Raw genomic sequence first — 25,809 nt, forward strand, 5'->3', positions numbered from 1 at the left:
CCAGCAATTGCCATTTGCCTGAAGCAATTTAGGGAAGTCACGGAAAACCTAAATCATGATGGTAGGACGTGGGTTTGAACCTTTGTCGTCACAAATGCGAGTCCAGTGGGCTAACCACTACACTACTTCACTTCGTGTAAAAAGTCTGGTGTATATATATATATATATATATATATATATATATATATATATATATATATATATATATATATGAGGTGCGACAATTAAGTAATCAGACTGATTTTCTTTTCAAGATGTGACAACCCTGCAGCCTTGCGTAGGCACAATATCTTTGCCCATGGTCTGTAAGCTGCTTCTAGTCCATGCGGCACATCGATGCAACAGCTCAGTTGTGAGTTGTGCTGTAACGAGTTAACATGTGTTTGTGTCTCTCGTCACTGAAATGGAACCGCATTAATATTGCGCAACGGTATGCCATATCTTTTTGCGTTAAATTGGGTGAAGACGCGACGAAAACTTACGGTAAGCTTCAAAAGGCTTTTGGAGAGGAGGTTACGTCAAGCGCTCAAGTTTTTCGTTGGCATAAAATGTTTAGTGAAGGCAAAACGAATGTTGAAGATGACGACAGTGGATTACCATCAACATCACGGACGGATGTCAACTTGGCCAGGGTGGGTGATCTCGTACAATCTGATCCAAGATTATCCGGGGAAATGATTGCAGAAGAACTGAACATCAATTGAGAAATGGTTCGTCTACTAATAATTGGATTCTGCAAGGCGATAATGTCCATCCCATACTGCTCTGTCAGTACAGCAATTTATAACCTCAAAACAAAATTCATTACTACCACAGCCACCTCATTCACCAGATACCGCTCCGTGTGACTTTTTTCTATTTCCAAGAGTTAAAACGGCGGTCAAGGGACACCATTTTCAAACAACTCAAGATGCCCAAAAAGCTGTGACGAGGGTCTCGGAGGATATTACAGAAGATGAGTTCCAGAAATGTTACCATGAATGGCAGAAGCGCTGGAAAAAGTGTGTGGAATCAGAAGGGACAATCACAAGGGAACTACTTTGGAGACAACACTAAACTTTATTAAAACGGTAATCAAAATTTGTTTCGCATCAGTCTCATTACGCTTGCATTACTGACTAAAATGTATTTTTATGGTGATCTTCGATCTTCAAGAACAATGTACTTCATATTCTGTGTGATATTCTTGTGTGTGTGTGTGTGTGTGTGTGTGTGTGTTTGTTTTTCCTTTGGATATCATCTAAAAGAGGGCTCTATCTGCAGTTTCACACAGAAACTTTTATCTGTAATGAATTTCGTAAACATATTTTGTTCTATAATATAACGAATCGAGAACTGTTTGTGATATCACATAGCCTGCATATCACTGAGATTGCCCTAGATAATTATTCTTGTCTGCTCTCTGACATGAAATGATATGTATATGACAAATAATATTGTCCCACGTTGGGAGCCAATAATTAAGTGACTTTAATAGTTAAACGAATTCAAACACAAAAGAATATGAGATTTTGGTATTGATAAGCAAATGTAATGGTCTGTTTAGATGAGTGAAACATGTCATCACTGCATTTATTTAGTTAACTTTTGCACACAAAACAAAACAAAACTATAAATCTCAGGGGAGATTTCATTGGTCGTGGACGCGACCCAGTTATTAAGGAGGAAAGGAGGGGGAACGAATTATCTCACCATTCTTCACAGACGTTTGTTGTGTACTGCTGTTGGCGGCAGACGCTGCGGCAATACGGCTCTTCGCCTCAGAGCTGTGCGGCGCGAATCAGCTGCTATAAATGGTGAGCCGCGGCCGAAGCTGGGATATCACGGTGTCAGAAGGCGGATGTTGGCTAAGGGCGGAAGAGCCCGCATGTCCTTTCGCAACGACTCCACTTTCTTCCTTCTCATACATCCCTCACCTCAATGATTCCTCCAACATTTTGCTCCTCTCGACACTGTCATTGGCTGATTAAATTTGTAATGCTGAGAGGCACCCACATGCCTTGCTCATACTGTGGCATCAAGCAGTCAGGCCTGCAATATGAGTGATCTGCAAAGCGAGTGGATTCATTCTTATTTATCAAGTAACATGAGCTCTAGTACTCACAATTAAGTTACAAATTATTCTCCTGTTTGAATATTACGCAACGGATAACGCACATATGACTATTAGTTGCCGGCCGAAGTGGCCGTGCGGTTAAAGGCGCTGCAGTCTGGAACCGCAAGACCGCTACGGTCGCAGGTTCGAATCCTGCCTTGGGCATGGATGTTTGTGATGTCCTTAGGTTAGTTAGATTTAACTAGTTCTAAGTTCTAGGGGACTAATGACCTCAGCAGTTGAGTCCCATAGTGCTCAGAGCCATTTTGAACTATTAGTTATTTACACACCTCTGACTGTTCACTACGCACTGGCAATACCACATTTTCTTTCTTACCAAACGGCTTTGATCAACACGTGGCCATCGCACTGAATTTGAATGGCGCACACATTATTAATTCTGGATATCACGACAACACACTATTCGAAGGAAAAGGCCAACAATCTTTTTCTTTTCAGTATCTTTTTTATTCCGATAAATTCTATGACCTAAACACACCATTACATTGTCTACAACAATTACACATGAGAAACTCCGCCCAGAGGGCATGGCTTTACATTGGTGATTCTCTATCTTATGGTCTCGTAATTATCTAACACTACAGTGCACTTTCTGGATAGGATGGTGGATCTTTTGCTATATCTCACACTTCGATTCTCACACCCATCATCACGAAAATTTTCTCCAGACCGAGTGGTACGAAAAGGAACATGCATAACCCACTACCTCTGAACCTATCTTGCTACTCTCCCATGCAAACCACACATACTTAAATTACATGAAATACACCACACACTGGCAACATGGAATACAACACAAGGAATAGTCACAACGTTATAATCACATCACTTTCAGCTTTCTCACTTCAATTAGAATTCATCCCAGTTTCACACGACACTGCCCCACTTCGTAGCTTTTCTTTCCTACTATGAACTCTGGAGGATACATGTACGTCTCCCTGTGCAATGCAAGCCAACTGGCGTTGCTGGATAGACCGCTGACTCACCTTGCTTCACTCTCAGAGTATTATAGTTTGAATCAAGCGTCACACGGAAACATAACATGCAACGTAATATTAAGAACATATTAGTCACACACGCGAGTCCTCATCTGATACCACGGACGAGTACTTCTCTTTATCCTTTGTCTCACACACAGATTGAGACTCACACAGTACTCACCACGTGGAAGTACTCGTCTCTAATTTCAAGTCCTGCACACGCCATTTCTTAAATATTTCCAACTTATAGTACACACGCCAGTAATTCAGCTTAACTTTAGCAGTCAGAAGTATTTCAACTTATTGCTACACGTGGTTTGATTGTGACCGTTGGTCACTTCCGAAGATTACTACGATCCCCGTAATATTACCTCCCTGACATTTAATTCTCCCCACAAAATTTCCTGAAATAGAGAAATTAGTATTCCAAACTACTCTTAAGTATTACACATGCATACCATTCTATCCACTCTTTTGTCTTTACGGAGCAAACCTAAGACAGGCCTTACAAACACAAGATCCAGCGCCAGAATGCTGAAACATGGCCGATCTCGCACCTCCGCCAAGGTGGGGGAGCAGCATGCTACTGTATTGGTCAGCCACATTTCAGGCGCTCAAAGCTCAGGTAAATTTCATCTCTTCGGTTCCACCAAAGGTGACCAAAGGACCGTCTCAAAGATGATCATATATTGTACTTTCACTATCGGCAGTTAGCAGACGACCATACATTCATTCATTTCACAGATCTCACCAAATTGGATGTAGGGATTCATTTTTTGAGAGTGCACATGTAATCAATTAAATAAATAAATTGTCATTCTTTCCTACACTGGTATCTGGCTTCACTGTATTAATTGAAATTGAGTTATTATTAGAAAAAATATGTTGTTCAGACAAGAATAACGAAGAATGTTGTACCTACTTTCAATGTTGAGCGGTACTGTACCCTTTCAATGCCACCCAATGACTGATCACGGTATCATGATTAGACCCTCCAGTTCTGTGTAGAATGTCTCTGTAAGGTATGTGTTAGTGTGTGATTCGAAATTGGGGTCTTTCTCGCGATTTCACCAGCTCCGATGGCACAGTATTCCGGTGTTACAAAACACATCTTTCCTACATCTCTCTCTGCTTGAGCCTTGACAGTCCCACGTTCGTGCCCGGCCTAAGAACCTGCTGACGTTCATAATTTATAATAAAGTCCTTACTGTCCAGAAAAATTATTCTTTTCATTTTTATTCATTCCTTTAGTGATGAATTTTCTCGGAGTTCTCGTTTCACACGCCTTTCGTGCGGACTCCTCGCGCTTTATGTAGTCTCCTCTCAGTGTCTATAGGAAGCTGGAATTGAGGGCTCGTTCGCGCTTTTTCGGGCAATTAAAAACGGCTGCTTCTAGGCAGAAGATTTCACATATCCTTTATGTGAGAATTCTTGACCCTCCGTCCCCTTTGTTACAGGAGTCGATCAGTTTTCGGTATGCTTCTCATTGTCCGCAAGGCTCTTCGTGAAGTGTCCATTCTTAAACGCTGTAAGGGTCAGACTCCCTCCTCCTCCTGGGCCACTGTCACTGTCAGATGGCAAAAGTGGACCCCGGTGGAGCTATCACAATAATAATGGACTAGGCATATAGTAAGGCTTTGTCGACTACAAATAAGAGTCATAGTGGTTTTTCCAAAAGTTCATAGCAAACGGTGGAAAGTGAGATCTGAAAAAAAGAAATTTTATATTGAAACAATTCTGTTAATTAGATTCTGTGAGTTAAATGACTCAGTGGTTTCGTATTATCTTACTTTTTCGCCATCCAGATAGAGAATGAATAAAAATGATCAACAAAAATTATTATAAGAATTCAGTCAATAATACCTCTCAGATCCAACTGTAGCTGAGATACGATGCTTAAGCAGTTTTGTAGGGTGAGAATGGCCTTGCACCTTACATGAGTTCATTTAACGTGACACTTTCGGTTTTGTTGGAGTAATACTCTAAATTACGGTGCAGGATATCTATGTGGAAACGCATCGGCACGCGAGAATTCCGCGATTTTGTAATTATAAGATTTTTCGGAAAGGCAGTACGTGAGACAGAGCTCGGCTACGTCCCCGCCTAGCCGCCAAAGGGCACAGCCTGACGGAATGAATGGTGAACTGGGGGATTTCTAATCCGTTTAGAGAGGCCACAGCGGTCGCCAACCTCTGAAGGACGTGCGGCTACAGGTGTTCAAGTGTTTACCAAATCAGAGCAGTGGATAGCTGGACGGGATTTCCTGTGCGTGCTCTCGCATATGTCCCACTAATTTTACGCCTTCGAGTAACTCAAGTGGGGGAGGGCAGGAGTTCCGAATAACAAACATTCAATGCTAGAGTCTGTGTTCGTTACGACGGGGAACCTTGCCGGGAAAATCTAGAGTGGTCTCTTGGGAGAAAACTTCGAGTAAACGTGTTATTGACCACAGCTGTGGTTCTTCCCAGCCGGCGAGGGTGGAGATTACTTGTGAAATTTTGTATAAATAAAAGAATTGAGGAAAAGAGTTCTATTCCCAGGCCGTACATCGGTAGGCACTGGCAAACTGGGTATTTTGAGAGCTTCTACTGATGTTATTCGCTTGGTAAAAGTTGAGGTGAGAAAACAAAGGTGAAGAGCGATATTGCTGGACTCTCGGTAGAGGTCTTCCGTTCTGGGCTTGTGTACTGAGGGGACGTTAGCCAAGTCGTCTCCCGTCTTGGTCTTTCGCACTGAGAGGACGTTAGCCGCGCCAGCTCTTTGCTGCCGGGAAGATCATTGCAAATAGAAAAGTTTACGGACAGCAGTCTGTTGTCCTAGTTGTGTAGAAGTGTACTCTCCCAGACAACACACGCCAACCGCACAGCCAAGCCGTTGCCGTCGGAGGTCGTCGTCGCAGCAGGAGTATTACGGTGAGATCGCTCCCGCTTCGGCCTGTGTTAGGAGTAACATTAAATAGTTGGATTATGTGCAATTACTGTTTCCACAGAGGTTACACGGTACTTTGGGGTGTAGTGGTTCTTCGTATTTCACGTTTGGGGCGATGTCAGTCGTTCAGCCAAGTTATAAGAGATCGCGTTTTAGACCGAGTTTAGCACAGTTCTCTGCCGATGCCAGTTAGGAGGATAATTTGTAAATCATAGTGTTTTATTCAGCATTGATCTGAAGGTTATAATGAAATTATTGTGATTCAGTACAGCCTTTACTTTCAGTAGTTGATCCTGAATTCACCCTTTTGCTTTATTTTATTTTTGTATACGTGTCTGATGTCATTGAACACCCTAAGTGTTCGTGATCGTTCATGTTTGGAAGTAAAAACAGGTGTGATTTGTCGTCAACACTACCACCGCAGATTAATTAGGGGTGACAGGGCCACATTTAAATCTAGCGTTATCCATTTTTGCGTACAGTTCCCTCCCAATTTCTCTGCAAGTCGTTTGTCAGGGGCGAACACATGCAAAAATCGGACAAGCAACGGGTGGGGTGTTACAATCTTAATCACACGCAAAGCAAATAACTTTTGCCCCACTGTTAAATTAGTGTAACAGTTAGAAACAGTTAGCAGCTGGACTCGCATTCGGGAGGACGACGTTTCAAACCGAAGTCCGACTACCCTTATTTAGGTTTTCCGTGATTTCTCTGAATCGCTTCAGGCAAATTCTGGGATCGTCCCTTTCAAAGGGCACAACAGATTTCCTTCCACATTCTTAACTAATCCGAGTTTGTGATCCGTCTCTAAAGACCCCTTTGTTGACGGGACGTTAAACACCAATCTCTCCTCCAATAGCCAGGAAACTCCCCAGGCAAGACAAAGGCAGGAGTTGTCCTTGCCGTTTATTCACAACAAGCAGGACGGGCTCTGCCTTCAGAATCCTAACACCTTGCTGCAGACTGCGGGCTACGTCGGCGTTGCAGTGGCGGGAGAAGTTCTGGTTGAACAACCACGGCAGAGTCACTTGTCAATCGAAGTGACGTTTGCAGAGAAGACAAACGCGCCTGGCCGCTCATTGAGTCACGCCCTCGTAAGAGCAGCGTGGATGAAGCTCTTGTACTTGCCACAGTTATTAGCCCTGAACAGACATTAGACGTGGAACCACAACTTCAGTTGAAAGGCTTTTATTTTTAAATTCTTCTCAGCTTCCGGGCTAACAAACACCCGTCATTGTTGTGCGCTGCGATCCTGAGTGTCGTTAGACTGGGTTGGCTGGAGGCGACCATCTCAAGAGAGTGCTGGGGTCTCCGTTCATCTACAGTTTACACATGTTGTTGGGGTGATCTAATGCTGTAATTTGTAACATTAGAAGGCAGATAGCTTGCTGTGATAAAGTTTGTTTCATGACTAATTTCGACATTTACTAGCTGTCAATTTCAGATTCCCTGATATCCCAGAAATATAACTACATATTAGTCTCGTCGACATAAGGAGAACATACTCCAATGTGTTCGCGAGCTGTAGTACTGTAATTGGATCACACTATTACTATATCGACGAAGTGATATTTAGTTATATTTCTGGGAGACCTGGAAATCTGAGGATGATATCCAGTTACTGTGGAATCTGGCCATGAAATAAACGATTTCAAATGAAATGGTCTTCTTTATCTAAAACCACAAATTGGGCGGTGCACGGCTCGCGTTTGTCCCATTTATTGTTTGTCATCTTCTATCACAGTACTGCCGCGTCGTTTTCTTATTCCATTTACTGGCATCACTAACTTCCTGCCTTACTTGCCTGTGAGCGGCAGCAGCAGCGAGTATCGATAAGTGCACTGTCGTACCGTCTCTGGAGCGACCGATAGTATTTCCGGGTCGTCGTGTGTCAGGCAGTCAGTTTGGGACGCACCAGCAGTGCAGTCGGGACACAGCAGCAGCGAAGTCAGTTGACAGAGCGCTAGAGAGGTGCGGACAGCCAGTGCTCACTGACCCCTGGCGACACATGAAATGTCCGATAGAGGGAGATAGGAGCAAGACGACCGTTGGTTGGTTGTTCTGTTGGTTATCTCATCGGCCGACTTATATTTGATCCATTCACTGTTTCCGGGCCTGGAAAGTTGGTCGGTTGCCATGGAGCAGCGAGGAAATCTCTGCGGCGCGTAGTTGGGTTAAGGCCGCTGGCGGCGTCCATGCGCGGTCGGAGTTTGTGGGGCTGTTCCCATTGCCATGAGGTCCGTGGCTCACCGATCCTGGACACGAAAGTTGAGTTTTGTTTTAATCTACCAGCAAGTCACGACTGTTCACATTGTGTCGTTTGGATTCCGTTGTCGGCTGTTGGGACATTCCCGCGAGCAACAACGTGTGTTTTCAAGTTGTAAGGTAGCAGTATTTTACACTTTACTGTAATATAATAATTGTTGCAAAGACGAGTTAGATATCAGTTATTATGTTATTTGTCAGGCAATCTGTTATATCCTAGCCAGTAATGCCACCCTAGCTCGCTGCCAAAAGGTTGGCCGCATCAAAGTCCGGACGCCGTCCGCATAAGCAGCGCCAGCGAGACAGCAAATCGCCGCAAGTCTGCGCGCGCCACCGCTGGCTTCTGGGTTCTTAAGCGCTGGAGTCGCGAGCGCTAGGACAGTTCTGTATTCGCCGCTCAGTTGTATACTCGCCACCGAATTGTGTACTTGCGAGTCAGTTGTGTGTTCATCGCAGCAGAGTTGTTGTTTGTCGTCAGCCGACGCTGACCTAGCCACTCCGACTCGAACTAGACAGATTTCTGTAGACACAGAGTTCACTACTGTGTTTCTGTATCTTCGTTAATAAAGATAAGTACCGACTTTTATTTAATCAGAGTGTTTGGGTTTTCATCTTTCTGTTCACTGTTCCAGCGGACCGGTCGGCCCGCTATTAAAAGTGTGGCGGTGACTTCGTAAGCCGTTTCTACAGCGAATTGTTTGTCGCTACGAACGCCGCCACAAAACTGGCGACGAGGACTTCCGAACTCGTGTGCAGGGCTGGTTCAACTTGTTTCTTGTTATACTAGTTATAGAGATAAAATTTTGGGGGCTGGTTTACTTTGTGTTCATTATGTCTGCCGAATTACAACAGTTGATCTTGTTACAGAGTCAGCAAATACAAAGTCTGGTGGAAGCAATCGCCAAACAAGCGGCTAATCCACCAACACAAAAGGAACAAGCACAGGCAGTACCACCTTTCCGTGCTTTTGATGCGTCAAGAGAAGAATGGCGAGAATATTTCGCGCAGTTGCAGGCGCATATAACAGTCTACAAAATCACAGGTACTGAGCGGCAGCTTTATTTAATCTCCACTGCAGGCGTGGAAGTCTATCGACTACTTTGTAAGTTGTTCCCGGAATCCAAGCCGGAAGCTTTAGACTATGACGTTGTTGTTAACAAGCTTGCTGAGTATTTCGAGTCGCGAGTTCATGTGGCAGCAGCCAGATTCAAGTTCTTCAGATTAAAGAAACTGCCACATCAATCTAATAAACAGTGGTTAACAGATTTACGGGGCCTCACCCGTCAGTGCCGATTTAATTGTGTGTGTGGAGCTTCCTACAGTGATGTCATGTTATGAGACGCTATTACTCAAAACATTGCAGATTCTCGTATTCGTGCTGCTATCTTAAAGTTGCCTGACCCGTCATTAGAGACTGTGATGAACATCATTGAAGCCCAAGATACTTTTGACTATGCTGAGTGTGAGTTAGATCAGCCATGTATTTCTCAAATTGTCTGTGCTAAGCAAGTTATGTCACGCCCGCGGCCCAACCGGCAGGGTCAGACTGTAAACACTAGCCGGCCGCGTCATGTTAAACACATTCGTCAGCCGCGTGTGCAAAATGATAGAGTTAAGTTTTGCCCTAAGTGTGTTCTTGCTCATCCTCGTGAACGTTGCCCGTTTAGAAACGCGGTTTGTCACTTTTGTCAAAGGAAAGGACACATCCAGACTGTTTGTTTGCGTAAACGCAAGAACAATTCTAGTGCTGCCCAACTCATGGATATTCATGTTCTTCAAAGCCAGCACGCCCAGAAGGTCGCGTTTAGACTCTTCCACGGTTCGTGTGGGTAATAAACTTGTTCGCAATAAGCCACCCACCCAGCCCTCTGTTATGCGACCCAAGCGTCATTCAAACGCTGTAAAAAGTAATGTACAGGCTGCAAGTGAAGCGGGAGTTGTTGTTCCACCCGCCCAACCCACGAGTTGTCGTAAGCAGCGAACACGCGCTAAACGCGCTGATTTTGTGTCTTCCGCCTCCACTGCACCGATCCAGAGACAATGTAATAAACTATTCGTGAAGCTACGCATCCAGGATAAGACCTTCAATTTTCAATTAGACACTGGTGCGTCTGTGACTCTCATAAATAGTGCTACGTATGCGACTATCGGCCGCCCTAAACTTTCAACGGCAAAACATTCTTTGGCTACTTATAGTGGAGAACAAATTCCTGTGTTAGGTGTATGTAGCGTGCCAGCCACATTCCGTGGCAATACAAAAACAGTTTCATTCACAGTGCTCCGCGCTACAGACAGTGTAAACATTTTCGGATTAGACTGTTTTGACTTGTTTGGCCTGTCTATCCAAGACAATGTGTTGCAACTTAATTCTGTTGTTGTTCCTCAAGACAGCATAACCGATTTGTGTAAACGATACATTGACATATTTAAAGACGAACTAGGTTGTGCTGCGAACTTTGCCGCTCATATTACGTTACAAGATAATGCTCAGCCTCGATTTTGTCGTGCTCGTCCAGTGCCTCACGCCCTCCGGGCACCTGTAGAAGATGAACTTCGTCGTTGGCAAAACAACGGTGTTATTCAACCCGTTTCAGCGAGCCAGTGGGCTTCTCCCTTAGTTATTATAAAGACACCGTCTGGCAAGTTACGTATGTGTGCTGATTTTAAATCGACAGTTAATCCTCAGACTGTCATTGATTCTTTTCCTTTGCCTAGACCGGACGAGCTGATGGATAAGTTAGGGGAAGCTCGTTTCTTTTCCAAAATTGATCTCCGTGAAGCATATTTGCAATTGCCCTCGACGAGCAATCACAACAGTATTTTGTCATAAACACGTCGTTGGGGTTGTTCCGTTTTCTGCGTTTGCCTTTTGGTTGTGCGTCAGCTCCAGCTGTTTTTCAGCGTTTTTTGTCACATCTTCTGGCTAATGTGCCATCGTGTTGCAACTATTTAGACGATATTGTTGTGTCCGGTCGGACGCCTGCAGAACATTTCCGTAATTTGGAGTGTTTGTTTAAAGTGTTGTCTCAGGCAGGCCTACGTTGCAACATCGATAAATGTTCATTTTTCCTTACGGTGATGGAGTATCTGGGACATGTTATTAATGCTCAAGGCATTCATTCATCCCTCCCAGTCACATTTAGCAGCTATTCGTGATTTGCCCGCCCCTCGCAATCTGCATGAATTGCAAGCAGTTCTTGGCAAGTTGACATATTATATTAGGTTTATACCTAATGCATCACAGATTGCTGCACCGTTGCATCGTCTCCGCCGTAAGAATGTTCCGTTTGTGTGGTCAGCTGATTGCCAATCAGACTTTCAGCAGCTTAAAGAGGCTTTATTGAATGATCGTTGTCTGGTCCATTACGACCCTAACAAGCCTCTGGTGTTAGCTTGTGATGCCTCTTCTTTCGGCCTCGGTGCTGTGTTGTCTCACCGAGTCGGTAACACCGAACGTCCTATTGCGTTCGCATCTAAATTGCTAAACAAAGCTCAGTGTAATTATAGCCAATTGGACAAGGAAGCGTTGGCTATTGTGTTCGGTGTCACAAAATTCCATCACTACCTCTATGGTAGACCATTCTATTTAGTAACAGATCACAAGCCCCTGACGTCACTGTTTCATCCGTCTAAACCAGTTCCTCAGCGGACAGCTCAGAGACTACAACGTTGGGCTCTTTTGTTATCACAATACCAGTATGAGATACTGTATCGCCCTACAGCTCAGCATGCAAACGCTGACGCGCTTTCTAGATTGCCGATTGCTGCGGATGATGTCTTCGATTCCTCTGACGACTCTTGCCATCAGATTGACGCCGATGAGCATCAATCCCTCCGGGATTTTCCGATTGATTATCGTCAGGTGGCACGTGAGACAGCTACGGATCCTCATCTGAGTTTACTATTACGTTTTGTTCAACGTGGTTGGCCGTCCAAGGCAAAGGACATATCGGATCCTGTGGTTCGTCGCAACGTCATCTGCTGTCTGTTTCGCACGGAGTTTTGCTGTTACGCACCGAGTATGACCAGCTTCGTGTAGTGGTTCCCCAAGTGCTCCAATCCAAGGTCCTCGACTTGTTGCATCAAGGTCATTGGGGAGTGGTCCGCACCAAGCAGCTTTCCCGCCGTCATTGTACATGGGTCGGCATTGATAAGCAGATTACGCAGATGTCTACAGATTGTTCGACGTGTGCCGAACACCAAGCTGCTCCGCCTCAACGCTATTTTGAGTGGGCACGCCCTGCCGGTCCCTGGCAGCGAGTAAATATTGATTTCGCTGGTCCATATTGGCATTCTCGTTGGCTCATCGTGATAGATGCATTTAGTAATTTTCCGTTTGTTGTGCCCATGCAGTCTACAACGTCTGCACAAACTATACAGGAGTTGACTTCAATTTTTTGTATTGAGGGTTTTCCAGAAGTTTTAGTGTCTGACAATGGTCCACAATTTACCTCTGCTGAATTTGAAAGTTTTTGTTCTGCCAATGGCATTCGCCATGTTCTTACTCCGCCGTTCCACCCTCAATCGAATGGTGCAGCGGAACGTTTTGTTCGCACATTCAAGGATCATATGGACCGCCTTCGTGCTACGCACTCTCGTCAGCAGGCCCTCATCACGTTCCTGTCGTCGTACCGGACCACGCCACGCGACGGCCCTTCGCCTGCGGAGCTTCTCCACGGCCGTCGTCATCGCGCCCTACTACGGTTGTTGCACCCCCCGGATCGACCCGCCGCTTCTGAGCATCGCACGCGTTTTCAGCGCAACGACGCCGTTTTTTCAGAGTTTATCACGGTCGCCGTCGTTGGGAACGTGGTACCGTGATAAGTGTCCAGGGTCGCGGTTTTTATACTGTTCAAGGTGCTACTGGGGTGCACAGGAGGCATCAGAACCAGTTGCGCCGCGCTGGCCGCCCGGATTCTGCCGCTCGTTCTTTGTCCACAGATTTGGTCCGCGGCGGGTTCCAGCCGCGCCTTCCGACTTCGCTGCCGCCCCCAAGACAGCAGCAGCAGCCGTCGCCGCTACCACGCCGACAGCGCGTCCCGTTGATGCCTCCCGCGCAGCTTCATCCGGGAGCGCCCCAGGTGGTCGCTCCGGCGCCTGCGGTCCCTCTTCAGTCGCCACCGCCTTCGGAGCTGATGGACGTCGACCCCTCAGCCGGGCCGCCTTCCCAAGCGGTGGCTGTGCAGCCTGTCCTGCAGTCGCTTTCCTTAGGCACACCCAAGGAGTCTGACACCGCAGCGCCTTGTCCGGCGCCCACTCAGCAGCCGTCGCGTCCAGTACCAGAAGCTGCGCCCGTGGTCACCGGCGTGCACCCTGACCTCGGTTTTCAGTCGGTGTTTCCCGAGGCCCCGCGCAGCCAATGCTGGGGTGCGGACCGGGGACTGCCACCGACAACAGTCTCCGCCCCGGTCTCTTCTGCTACGTCTGCGGCCAGACCCCTCCCCCGCCGTCGACGCTCGCCACGTCATTATTCAACGACGGTGCGGCGATTTGGGGGGGGGGGGGGGAGAGGAGTGTTATATCCTAGCCAGTTATGCCACCCTAGCCCGCTGCCAAAAGGTTGGCAGCATCAAAGTCCGGACACCGTCCGCATAAGCAGCGCCAGCGAGACAGCAAATCGCCGCAAGTCTGCGCGCGCCACCGCTGGCTTCTGGGTTCTTAAGCGCTGGAGTCGCGAGCGCTAGGACAGTTCTGTATTCGCCGCTCAGTTGTATACTCGCCACCGAATTGTGTACTTGCCAGTCAGTCGTGTGTTCATCGCAGCAGAGTTGTTGTTTGTCGTCAGCCGACGCTGACCTAGCCGCTCCGACTCGAACTAGACAGATTTCTGTAGACACGGAGTTCACTACTGTGTTTCTGTATCTTCGTTAATAAAGATAAGTACCAACTTTTATTTAATCAGAGTGTTTGGGTTTTCATCTTTCTGTTCACTGTTCCAGCGGACCGGTCGGCCCGCTATTAAAAGTGTGGCGGTGACTTCGTAAGCCGTTTCTACAGCGAATTGTTTGTCGCTACGAACGCCGCCACAAAACAATCAGCCTATTGAAATTAATGTAGGGAGTATCAGACGGCATAAGACGCGTATTAACTTCAAGAAATTCGCATGTTGCATGAAGTCGGCGTTCAGGTGATAATTTCACGGAGTTCGGCTTGAGGCGTCGAGTGGCACTGCTCAAAGGCAGAGCAGACGGGTGCGGAGGTTTACAACTGACCATTATGAGTCGGCATACGAAAGCGTCACACTGGGGGAGACACGCCGCCGGAGCAGGTAGGCACCCATTGCGCGGACAACAGAGGCAGGCCTTCGAGGGACGGCGCCTCGTTGGCGCTGGGCATTACGCCGACGCCACTACGTCGAGATGAGCTGGCGCCTAAGGGAGCCTTCCCACGAATCTTAACGTTTTCTGGGGCTTTCTAAGAAACGCGGTCAAGCTAGTGCAATGACGTTTTACCACGCGAGGGTGAACAGAGAGACACGATCGGTGAGTTCAATTTCGAATGGAGTTTCAGTTTGTTCCAGAACATTCTAGGCGCAGTAAGGCGCAAGATGTTTTAATTGGCTGGAAGAAGCCAGGAAATAATAGTGGGAGCGAACTGCTGGTCTAGAGCCACGGCATTGGTCAGCTCGGAAAATAGCGCGGGGGGGGGGGGGGGGGGGGGTGCTGATTTTTGCAGAGGGAAGCTTTTGGAGCGGTTAGCGAGGAGAAATGTCTTAGCTCCTGTAGCGAGCGGACATTGTGCTTTCGGCTCAGCTGTAGGAGAGTAAATTCTTTTCAGTGTGCTGTGCAGAACTCTGAATAAGTCTGCCAGCTGCAACTGAAACTAGTATTCAGTTAGGGGTACTGTCATGTTTTAGTGTTAGAGACAGGCTGATTCCGCTAATTACGGTTGGGAATACTGTCTCACAGGAAGCACACAGGAGCAGAGCAATTTCCTTGAGCCACAATTTATTAAAGACGTTACTGGATTCCGTCTTTGGGCTGGTGAGTCCCGTCTTAACGAGTGCGAGACGATGGGAAAGAAAGCAGAATTAGCTTTTGAATAGGAGTTTACGAACAGGAAGCCTGTTCACGAAGATAAACTCATTTTTGTTGCAACTGAGGCTCCTCGACGACGCAAACGCCATCGGCAGCTTGATCACCTGTCCACGATGCTTCATTTGGTAACGTCATGCTCAGTTTCGGCAATTAATCCGATATTACGCACGCCTGTGATTACCAGAGCTCAGTTTTCCAGCCACGCTCTTATTGAGAATTTGTTAATTGCAGTAGGTTTGTCTGACGTATTTTATGCCGTCTGACAAGGGGAGAGTGTAGAAAATAACAAGTACAGATGCGTTATCCGACCTTAAGAGTTAGTTTTGGAATTTAAGGGCCATTGCCATTACTAGCTTAATTTTATCACTTATAAATGTATGTCACTGTTCAGTTTGACGTTAGGAAGATAGTTGTTCAATAAATGTGTTCAATGCTATCCTTGGTTGTTTAGTTCAGTTCCCTGAACACTATTTAGTTATTAAATATTAATCAAAATTAGTGAAGGGGCAGTTTTAATTAACAGGTTGGGTCTCATAGCAGGCCTTCAGCCAGAGCCAGCGACCTGATCCAGTAGGCAATGTGAACAAGTAAAAGCATTCTTGTTAAAAAAAAACCGACATTTGGCTGACCCACCTAGGGTCCCTAATCATCATTTTATTGAAATAAACTCCTTCCAAAGGAGGCAAATTTGAGCCACTTTGGAGGAGTTTAACTGTATTTAGTAATTTTGAATTGAAGTGCACCAGCGGAATCTTCTGCTTTGTGGCCGTAAACGTTCCGCTTACCTGCCTTGGCTGTTGACGTACATTCAGACAATGTATTTTCCTCATGGTGTTGTCACTGTCCAGCACGGTGTGTAGTTTGACCGCTCAATGTATAATTGGTTGTGGGCGCTCATACATTTTACGTTGTTCCATTGAACTCCCTGTTGTGTGCTGGTCGGGTGGAGCGGAAGTAACCTTGTCGGTGGTCCGTTGACTGACTGTCGGTTCTGTTGTCGTCGGATCGAGAATGGTTGGGCCGACTGCCTGTCTCACCTAAGCGAGCGTTAGTGTTTGAATTCCAGGCCGACCCTCGGAAATTATTGAGGGCCGTTGGGTGTATTGCCTTTTTTTATTTGTTGTTGTTTGTATTTGTATGGCTTGTAGCCGATTTTTAGGTTGAGGTTGATTTGCCCTTAAGGCGTAAGATTGTTTGGGCCTTCAGCCTAATTTAAAGAACTGTTTTAAGCAAGGCCTTTGGCCTTTTTAAAATTTTAATTTCGTTGAGTCTTAAGTGATGGGCCTTCAGCCGATTTTAAATTAAATTTGTTTTGCTGTTAAGGTGTCAGATTGTTTGGGCCTTCAGCCTAATTGAAACAACTTATTTAAGATAAGGCCTTGTGTCTTTTAAATTTCTGATTTTGGTTTGAGTCTTAGGTTATTGACTTTCAGCCGATTTTAAAATTAATGTGGTCTTGCCCTTAAGGCATGTGATGGTATGGAGTATTCGGCCGGTTATTAAGTTCTAAAAATTAATGCTGTGTTTTTTTTAATTATTGACTCTTGTAATGTTTGGTCAAATAAATAAAGTTTTATGTTTGAGTGTAACTGACAGCCGCTAATTTTGGCCCCTTTCCACATTTTAAACCATCTGTCCTGTCCTGCAGGTTTAGCGGGGCGTTTCACAAATCACTACTTCCGGGAAAGGGAAGTGCACTCGCCCCGAACTGATTATACGTCATGAAGAGTGGGTTTGCTGGCCAGCCCGAATAGGGTGTTTGATTGTTTCCAACATACGAACAAGGCAATACCGTGCTTGGCCAAGCCCCAATTCAGTTACACGATTCGCAGACATTTAGAAAACTTCTGTACAGTTTCAGTTGATCACTGCTACATGTCCACGTGTGTGGTGCAAACGCCCGAGGGGCAAACGGCACGGCGACAGTAAGGGCATCAGGCCACCTCTTAAATTAAACATGCCTAACGTGATAGTAACAACGCCGACCCTGCGTACATGCGCGAAAACGTTGCAAGAAAAAGAAAAGAGTAAGAAAAGAATAAGAAGTTGAGCATAGTCATCTTGAACCATTGCTTATTCTAATGGCAGTCGTGAGATTCCGACAAATGCGGACAGTGACATTGCAAATGGCTCTGAGCTTCTGAGGTCATCAGTCCCCTAGAACTTAGAACTATTTAAACCTAACTAACCTAAGGACATCACACACATCCATGGCCGAGGCAGGATTCGAACCAGCGAACGTAGCAGTCCCGCGGTTCCGGACTGAAGCGCCTAGGACCGCACGGCCACCGCGGCCGGCTGTGCGCTGTAGGATTTTGGAGCATATACTGTACCCGATCATTATGAATCACCTTGGAGAAAATGACTTATTGATACATAACCAACACGGATTCAGAAAATTTCGTTCTTGTGCCACACAGCTAGCTCTTTATTCCCTTGAGGTAATGGGTGCTGTCGACAAGGGATCACAGATCGATTACATATTCCTAGATTTCCAGAATGCTTTTGGTACCGTTCCTCAAAAGCAACTGTTAATGGAGTAGCGTCTCACTTGTGTGACTGGTTTCGTGATTTCCTCTCAGATGTCATAGTTCGTAGTGACAGACGGTAAATCATCGAGTAGAACAGAAGTGATATCTGGCGTTCCGCAAGGTAGTGTCATAGGCCACCTGCTGTTCCTGATTTATATAAATGATCAAGGTGATAATCTTCTAAACAGTCTGCGTGGTGTCTGTTTGTTCTATATCGTGTCTCCCTACCACTTTCGCGCAACGACGCTCTGAGCGTGTTTTTTCGGGAATTGACTAGTTTGAACCTGGGACCTGTTGCTGGTAAGGAGACGCCAGACCACACATGACATGTAGAATTCAGAAGAGTTCAGTGAGACTAGCGATGATATAACCAAATACTTAATGATTTCAGCGTCAGCTCCACTGCACTCCCTCTAAAGGAATCTTAATACTAACTAAATTTAGTGGAAAGGGTTCAAGGCTTTCCTATTTTTAGTTAGCTGGTAAAATAACGTCGAAAAAACAGTTAAGTTTACCATTGGAAATTTTATTCTACTCACAAAACATCGTTTATAAATTGCAATATTGATAAAAGAAAATGTTTTAATACAGGATGGTAAAAACCAACTGCGTACAACAAAAATGTGAACGAATATTCCCTGAATGGGTTTCCAAGTTCTACAATGGATCGAAGGATGACCTATGCCGTATCACACCTATAATCTAGGTTTAAATTAAGTTTCACAAGAGAGAAAACTATCAAAATGGTCAACAGTGACCCTCAATTATCTTGAATTACTTATCTAACTTGTCGTAAATTACAGTGGCTGATGTGGCTTCTCAATAACTATATAACAGAAAAATCATCGAGTTTCAGATTTTTAATTCAAGTGGCAAATGTGAACACCATGAACTTTAATTGACGATCGACACTAGTATTACGCAAAAAGGGGGTGTAACAGATGAGACTTCTGCAGTTCTGAGTGAAGCTTTGTCGGCTGTTATGCGGCATCACGTGCGTTCATTACCTTGTCGGTGTTCATCAGGGGGCAGCGGCTGGCGCAGCTCCGTCCAGCTCGCCCTCTCGGAAGCAACTCTCCGCAACTCTGTCCTAACTTCTCCTTACTACAATTTATCGAAGTTGGCTTAAAAAAAACTATGTGGCTGTGTTTTCATCTGACCAATCAGGGTCTCAATGTTAACCTTAAGCTCCGCTCACAAAAATTCTGTCTATCCAATTAAAAACGTTATACTTTTCGTGGTGGGGCAATGTTTTTTAAAGTTTGCAACGTAACAGAGACACGAAAAAGTCTCACGCTAAAACTTGCAGCTGGTGTGGTCCTTTTAGCGTTATCGTAAGATCTATACTGTTCTTCTGGAGGGCTCTAGCTTTTAACATGGGCTGGGGGGTGGTCCTAACGTGACAGAAACGCGAAAAAGTCTCACGCTAAAACTTGCGGGTGGTGTCGTCCTAGCGGTTAGCTGGCGACGTGGGTGTCCATCCGTCCCTTATCGTACAGCCTTCCAGCTTAACACGGTACTGCTCTCGGCTTCTGTTCTCGTTTCTCCCCTCGGAACTGCGTCTGTCTCACGGTGGGAAGGTATGACATGCATTTAGGCATTCTTGTGTTAGTCTGTGGTATTCCATTTGCTCACTCGTTACTCGTATAACTTTGGTTAATTTAATGTCACGATTTATTCAGAGATATGTGACATACTACTGGATTTGCTTATCATGTCAGGGTTTTCATGGAAGGTGTTGGATTTGCCTGACACCTTACAATCTGAGCAGCCCCCTTAGATGGTTTGCAGATGAAGCTGTAATTTACCGTCTTGTAAAATCATCAGACGATCAATTCCAATTACAAAATGATCTAGGGAGAATTTCTGTATTGTGCGAAAAATGGGAATTAGCACTAAACAAAGAAAAGTGCGAGGTCATCCACATGGGTACTAAAAGAAACCCGATAAATTTTGGGTATACGATAAATCGTACAAATGTAAGGGCTGTCAATTCGACTAAATAGCTAGGAATTACAATTACGAGCAACTTAATTGGGAAGACCATATAGATAATATTGTGGGGACGGTGAAACAAAGAAAGCGCTACACTTGTCGTCCTCTGTTGGCGTATTGCTGGGCGGTATGGGATCCTTACCATGTAGGATTGACGGAGGACATCGAAAAAGTGCAAAGAAGGGCAACTCGTTTCGTGTTATCCTGCAATAGGGGTGAGAGGTCCACTGATATGATACGCAAGTTGCGGCGGCAGTCACTAAACAAAGGCGGTTTTCTTTGCGTCGAGATCTATTTACGAAATTTCAATCACCAATTTTCTCTTCCGAATGCGTAAATATTTTGTTGCCACCCGCCTACTTAGGGAGAAATGATCATCATAACAAAATAACAGAAATCAGAAGTCAAACGGAAAGATTTAGGTGTTTCTTAATCCCACACGCCATTCAAGAGTGGAATGTAGAGAAGTAGTATGAAAATTGTTCGATGAACTCTCTGCCAGGTACTTAAGCGTGAATTGCAGAGTAACGATATAGACGTAGATGTTTATCTGCTAGTACTGACAATTCTATGCACACGTCACTGCTCTCGGTTGGTAAGTGAAGGCCGTCGGCCACTGCGTTGTCTGTTATGAGATGTAATGCATGAACTTAGGTATTCTCGACCCACTCTTGACGCTGTGGAACTAGTGTAATGTTGATGCATTAAGTTGTTCTGAAAGCGGTGCTGATATTCAAGATACTAAAAGCAGGTTAAAAGCTGTGAGCTATCTGGGGAAGTTATCATTCCATTACTGAGCAAGTGTTTCACCAGGTATCCAGTCTAGTTTACCAAATTGCCAACCAGACTAACTTTAATTATAATCTTTTAATAGTCATCTTACGACAACTGCTGATATATATATATATATATATATATATATATATATATATATATATATATATATATATATATATACAGGGCTATTACAAATGATTGAAGCGATTTCATAAATTCGCTGTAGCTCCATTCGTTGACATATGGTCACGACACACTACAGCTACGTAGAAAAACTCATAAAGTTTTGTTCGGCTGAAGCCGCACTTCAGGTTTCTACCGCCAGAGCGCTCGAGAGCGTAGTGAGACAAAATGGCGACAGGAGCCGAGAAAGCGTATGTCGTGCTTGAAATGCACTCACATCAGTCAGTCATAACAGTGCAACGACAATTCAGGAAGAAGTTCAACAAAGATCCACCAAGTGCTAATTCCATTCTGCGATGGTATGCGCAGTTTAAAGCTTCTGGATGCCTCTGTAAGGGGAAATCAACGGGTCGGCCTGCAGTGAGCGAAGAAACGGTTGAACGCGTGAGGGCAAGTTTCACGCGTAGCCCGCGGAAGTCGACGAATAAAGCAAGCAGGGAGCTAAACGTACCACAGCCGACGGTTTGGAAAATCTTACGGAAAAGGCTAAAGCAGAAGCCTTACCGTTTACAATTGCTACAAGCCCTGACACCCGATGACAAAGTCAAACGCTTTGAATTTCCGGCGCGGTTGCAACAGCTCATGGAAGAGGATGCGTTCAGTGCGAAACTTGCTTTCAGTGAAGAAGCAACATTTTTTCTTAATGGTGAAGTGAACAGACACAATGTGCGAATCTGGGCGGTAGAGAATCCTCACGCATTCGTGCAGCAAATTCGCAATTCACCAAAAGTTAATGTGTTTTGTGCAATCTCACAGTTTAAAGTTTACGGCCCCTTTTTCTTCTGCGAAAAAAAGTTACAGGACACGTGTATCTGGACATGCTGGAAAATTGGCTCATGCCACAACTGGAGACCGACAGCGCCGACTTCATCTTTCAACAGGATGGTGCTCCACCGCACTTCCATCATGATGTTCGGCATTTCTTAAACAGGAGATTGGAAAACCAATGGATCGGTCGTGGTGGAGATCATGATCAGCAATTCATGTCATGGCCTCCACGCTTTCCCGACTTAACCCCATGCGATTTCTTTCTGTGGGGTTATGTGAAAGATTCAGTGTTTAAACCTCCTCTACCATGAAACGTGCCAGAACTGCGAGCTCGCATCAACGATGCTTTCGAACTCATTGATGGGGACATGCTGCGCCGAGTGTGGGAGGAACTTGATTATCGGCTTGATGTCTGCCGAATCACTAAAGGGGCACATATCGAACATTTGTGAATGCCTTAAAAAACTTTTTGAGTTTTTGTATGTGTGTGCAAAGCATTGTGAAAATATCTCAAATAATAAAGTTATTGTAGAGCTGTGAAATCGCTTCAATCATTTGTAATAACCCTGTATATATATATATATAATTTAAATAAAAAGGAATAAATCAGTTTATATTTCAACATTTATTTTAACACTAATCATTGTTCCGTTAAAATTTCAGCATATTAAATTTGATTCATAACTAAACTGGCGCCTTATTTCGGATTGTGAAAATGTGAGTTTGTAATCGTACGGAACACATCAAATATGGAGCCAAGATTGGGAGACTGCATATAACACTGCATTCATAAAATAACACATTAAGAACGTTGAAACATATGCAAGAGGAATTTAACCACAACCAACCGATTCAATTTTCACACAAAGTAGTTCAGTCGTAGCGCACTCCTGTCCATCACGAAATTACCACACACTGGTACACTAAATTCATATTAATTGTCTGTGAAATCTTCTCGAAAAGAATAGATGAGTGCTACTTTGATACACCGCACGCTTCACGTGGTCAACTTGGTTCACACAAAGAGTGAAACTCCACAATAATTTTGATAGTTCAAATAAATTACATCGAAAAGAAATTTACAAAATAAAAACCTTGAACTGGTTACTATCGTCTTACTATTAACCTGATGGGTCAAACAATTGTATAAGCACGTGGTACTGGTCTCACAATGTACACCCCACATGGGTTGAACATAAAGAAAAGTTGCTATATTGAAAAATATTGTCAAGATGAGATGTTATAATCTCACGCACATTCGCATTTAAGATTGATGATCTTAGTTAGAGTTACCGAACATCAACACTTGGTTCCACTTTACTCAGAAAGTAGTGACAAAGCAACTACTGGAAGATATTCTGAACTTCACACTCGAATTACACTGCATTGCAATTTAAGATAACATTAGATATTTTAGATCTAAACCTGAAATTAAGATGATTAAATTTTCAGTTAAGCTGAACTTAAGAGATATAATGTCCTACGGACTTAGCAGAAACGCACTTAGCCAGAGATCTTACCACTTCAGACGCTCGCTGCAGACAGACTGGCGTGGGTCCTTACCGAGGGTGCTTCACAGATACAAATGGAAGTGACCAGAGAGGCAGCTTCCTATACCAACATGACAAGGGATGGACTGCACCATACTAAGAATAGAAACCTCTTTGTATTTAGAAAGCGTAGCTACCTGTTCCAACGTTGGTCCTACTCTTCTCTAGCAGACAGGCTTGTCTGCTACCATCAAGCATGCAACTAGAAATACTTTTGCTCATTCATGCTTTCACTCAGAAGGAAGGGGGATGACAGTATCTTATCATATACAGTATTTAAAAGAAAGCGGATGTAGGTTCCGTATGAGACTGTGTGACATGAATTACATATAAACTGTGTTTTAAAGTGTAGCAGTGTGACAGATCGTTCTTGTTTATGTGTAAAAGTAACACGTTCCACTGCTCAGTCTCCTCCCAGTCAGAAACACCACAGTAAATTTAGAAGTGGAATGTATGCCGTAAATGACTACAGATTTAAGAAATTAACATGAAAGGAATCCAACAGAGACCTCTCACTAGTAATACTGAACTCCCTAATAATTTCCGAAATGGAATGTCCCACGCATCTGGATCCAACTACGATTCCGCTTCAAGTCTTGTTAACTCCCGTCGTGCCATCCTAATCACTTTGGAAACTTTTTCACGTGATTCACCTGAGAACAAATGACAGCTCAGCCAATGTACTGTCCTTTTGTATCCTCTGAAGGCGACACTCCCACCATTCGTGTATGTGTACATCGCTATACCACTACCTTTGTCGCCTCAGTGTAACATGTTTTGCATGCTGCCTCGAGGGCAGCTGTGTGCTTGTATGGCAACAAACATGTTACACACGCTGCAGTAGTGGTCGTGTTCAGACACATGCTCTGGAGCACGAATATGAACAAGACTCACTGACCACTAAGGAACTACCCTGGAGTGTTTCAGGAGCAGCCGGCGGTTGCCGACCCGGTCAGGGTGCCCGTGCGCCGACCCTGGCGGCCGGCCTCCAAATTGCGACCACAAATTAGTGGCGGGTCGGCCCGGCCAGACCCCTCAAAGAGGCGGGGGCCTAAGTCGGCCGTCCGGCCCCCGCGGCGCTTCATTTGTCAACGCGCGCGTAACGGGCGCGCTAATCCCCGCCACCGCACGCCTCAGCCCTAACCACCAGCAGCCAGCCGGCCCACACCTTCACCCCCACAGTCGGCGCCTCGACTCGACGGGGCTCCACATGCTGTGCCCGTCGCCGGTCGCTCGTAATACAGTCACGTTTCCACTGCATATTAGCAGCGCCTTGAAATGATGAGAAAACCATTATACGAGTGTTCCCACTTCCCCTTCTTAGATCCCGGTGAAATTTGGTGCACAGGTTTGCTATACATAGAAACGTCACCTTCAGCGTTCATATTATTTTTTTCTTTCGTGTCTTTCACTTCAATATATTTGAACACTTCTATGTCTTCCTCAGTCTTGGATAGCAAATTCATGGATATTGAGATGCCAAGGGTTCGTTATCCAGAAAAGAAATACGTCTGTCAGATTGGCAGATTCCTTTTGTTTCTCCCCTGTGTTTATTTTTTTGTTTTTTTTTTACGAAGTTTGGTAGTTTGGTAACCTCATACAAAATTAACTCCTTCGTTAAAAATATTTTACTCCCCAGACCAATGTACTTAGCTCAGATGTTACTGCTTCTACCTTAATTTTCAGATAAAACGTGTCAACTGAAGTAAAACATAGAATTAAGAGAAGTAGTCTGTTCTGACGCAAACGGGTTTCAATGAGTCAATATCCACTATGAATTTACACAAAATTTAATCAGCCAGATAAAACTCAAGACTTCGAAGACCTGTCTTCCAGTCGATTTTAAAATATTTTTACACACGTCTTAACAGGACACGCGGTACATCAGTTACATAGTGAGAAAACTGAGTAATAAGAAATATGTGAAGCAAATTTTTGAATGAACTAGTTTCTGCGCGAGGAAACGGAATTTCACTATGCTCCTTGCAGCTTACACGCACGTCCAACCGTTAACTGGACTCAGCTTAAAACAGACAAAGAATCACGCGACACTCCGCTTACTAAAACATAGGGAAAAAGAAAGTTACCAGGTTGGAAATCGCTGCTCACAGTACATAGAGAGGTACTGCGGAAGCAAAACGGAAAACACGATTTTACTAATGGCTCAAATGGCTCTGAGCACTATAGGACTTAACATCTGACGTCATCAGTCCCCTAGAACTTAGAACTACTTAAACCTAACTAACCTAAGGATATCACACACATCCATGCCCGAGGCAGGATTCGAACCTGCGACCACACCTATCGCTCGGTTCCAGACCGAAGCGCCTAGAACCGCTCGGCCACACCGCTCGGCAATTTTACTAATGTCCTGTACCGTTGGCACTAAAAGGTAGCTGAAGCAGAACACGAAATCAGAAACTTACTACTGAAGATACTCCCTTAAAACAGTTAACTAAAGGGAACAACCAACTGCCAGTCAGCCTTCTGCAGACTAGTACTGAGGAAATAAACGTTAGAGCACGACCAGGGGCACTATAAGAAAACGCGGATCTGAACATAGTCACATGGTTTTCTTAGAGACAGATGCTCATTAGTTTCAATTACGGCGGCACAAATCCAACGTGACATAGTCCAAAGCACCCTCTTGGCAGCACTCACATAACTCACAGTGCACTC

This window comes from Schistocerca piceifrons, chromosome 4 (genome assembly GCF_021461385.2).
Source record: "Schistocerca piceifrons isolate TAMUIC-IGC-003096 chromosome 4, iqSchPice1.1, whole genome shotgun sequence".
Classification (NCBI taxonomy): domain Eukaryota; kingdom Metazoa; phylum Arthropoda; class Insecta; order Orthoptera; family Acrididae; genus Schistocerca; species Schistocerca piceifrons.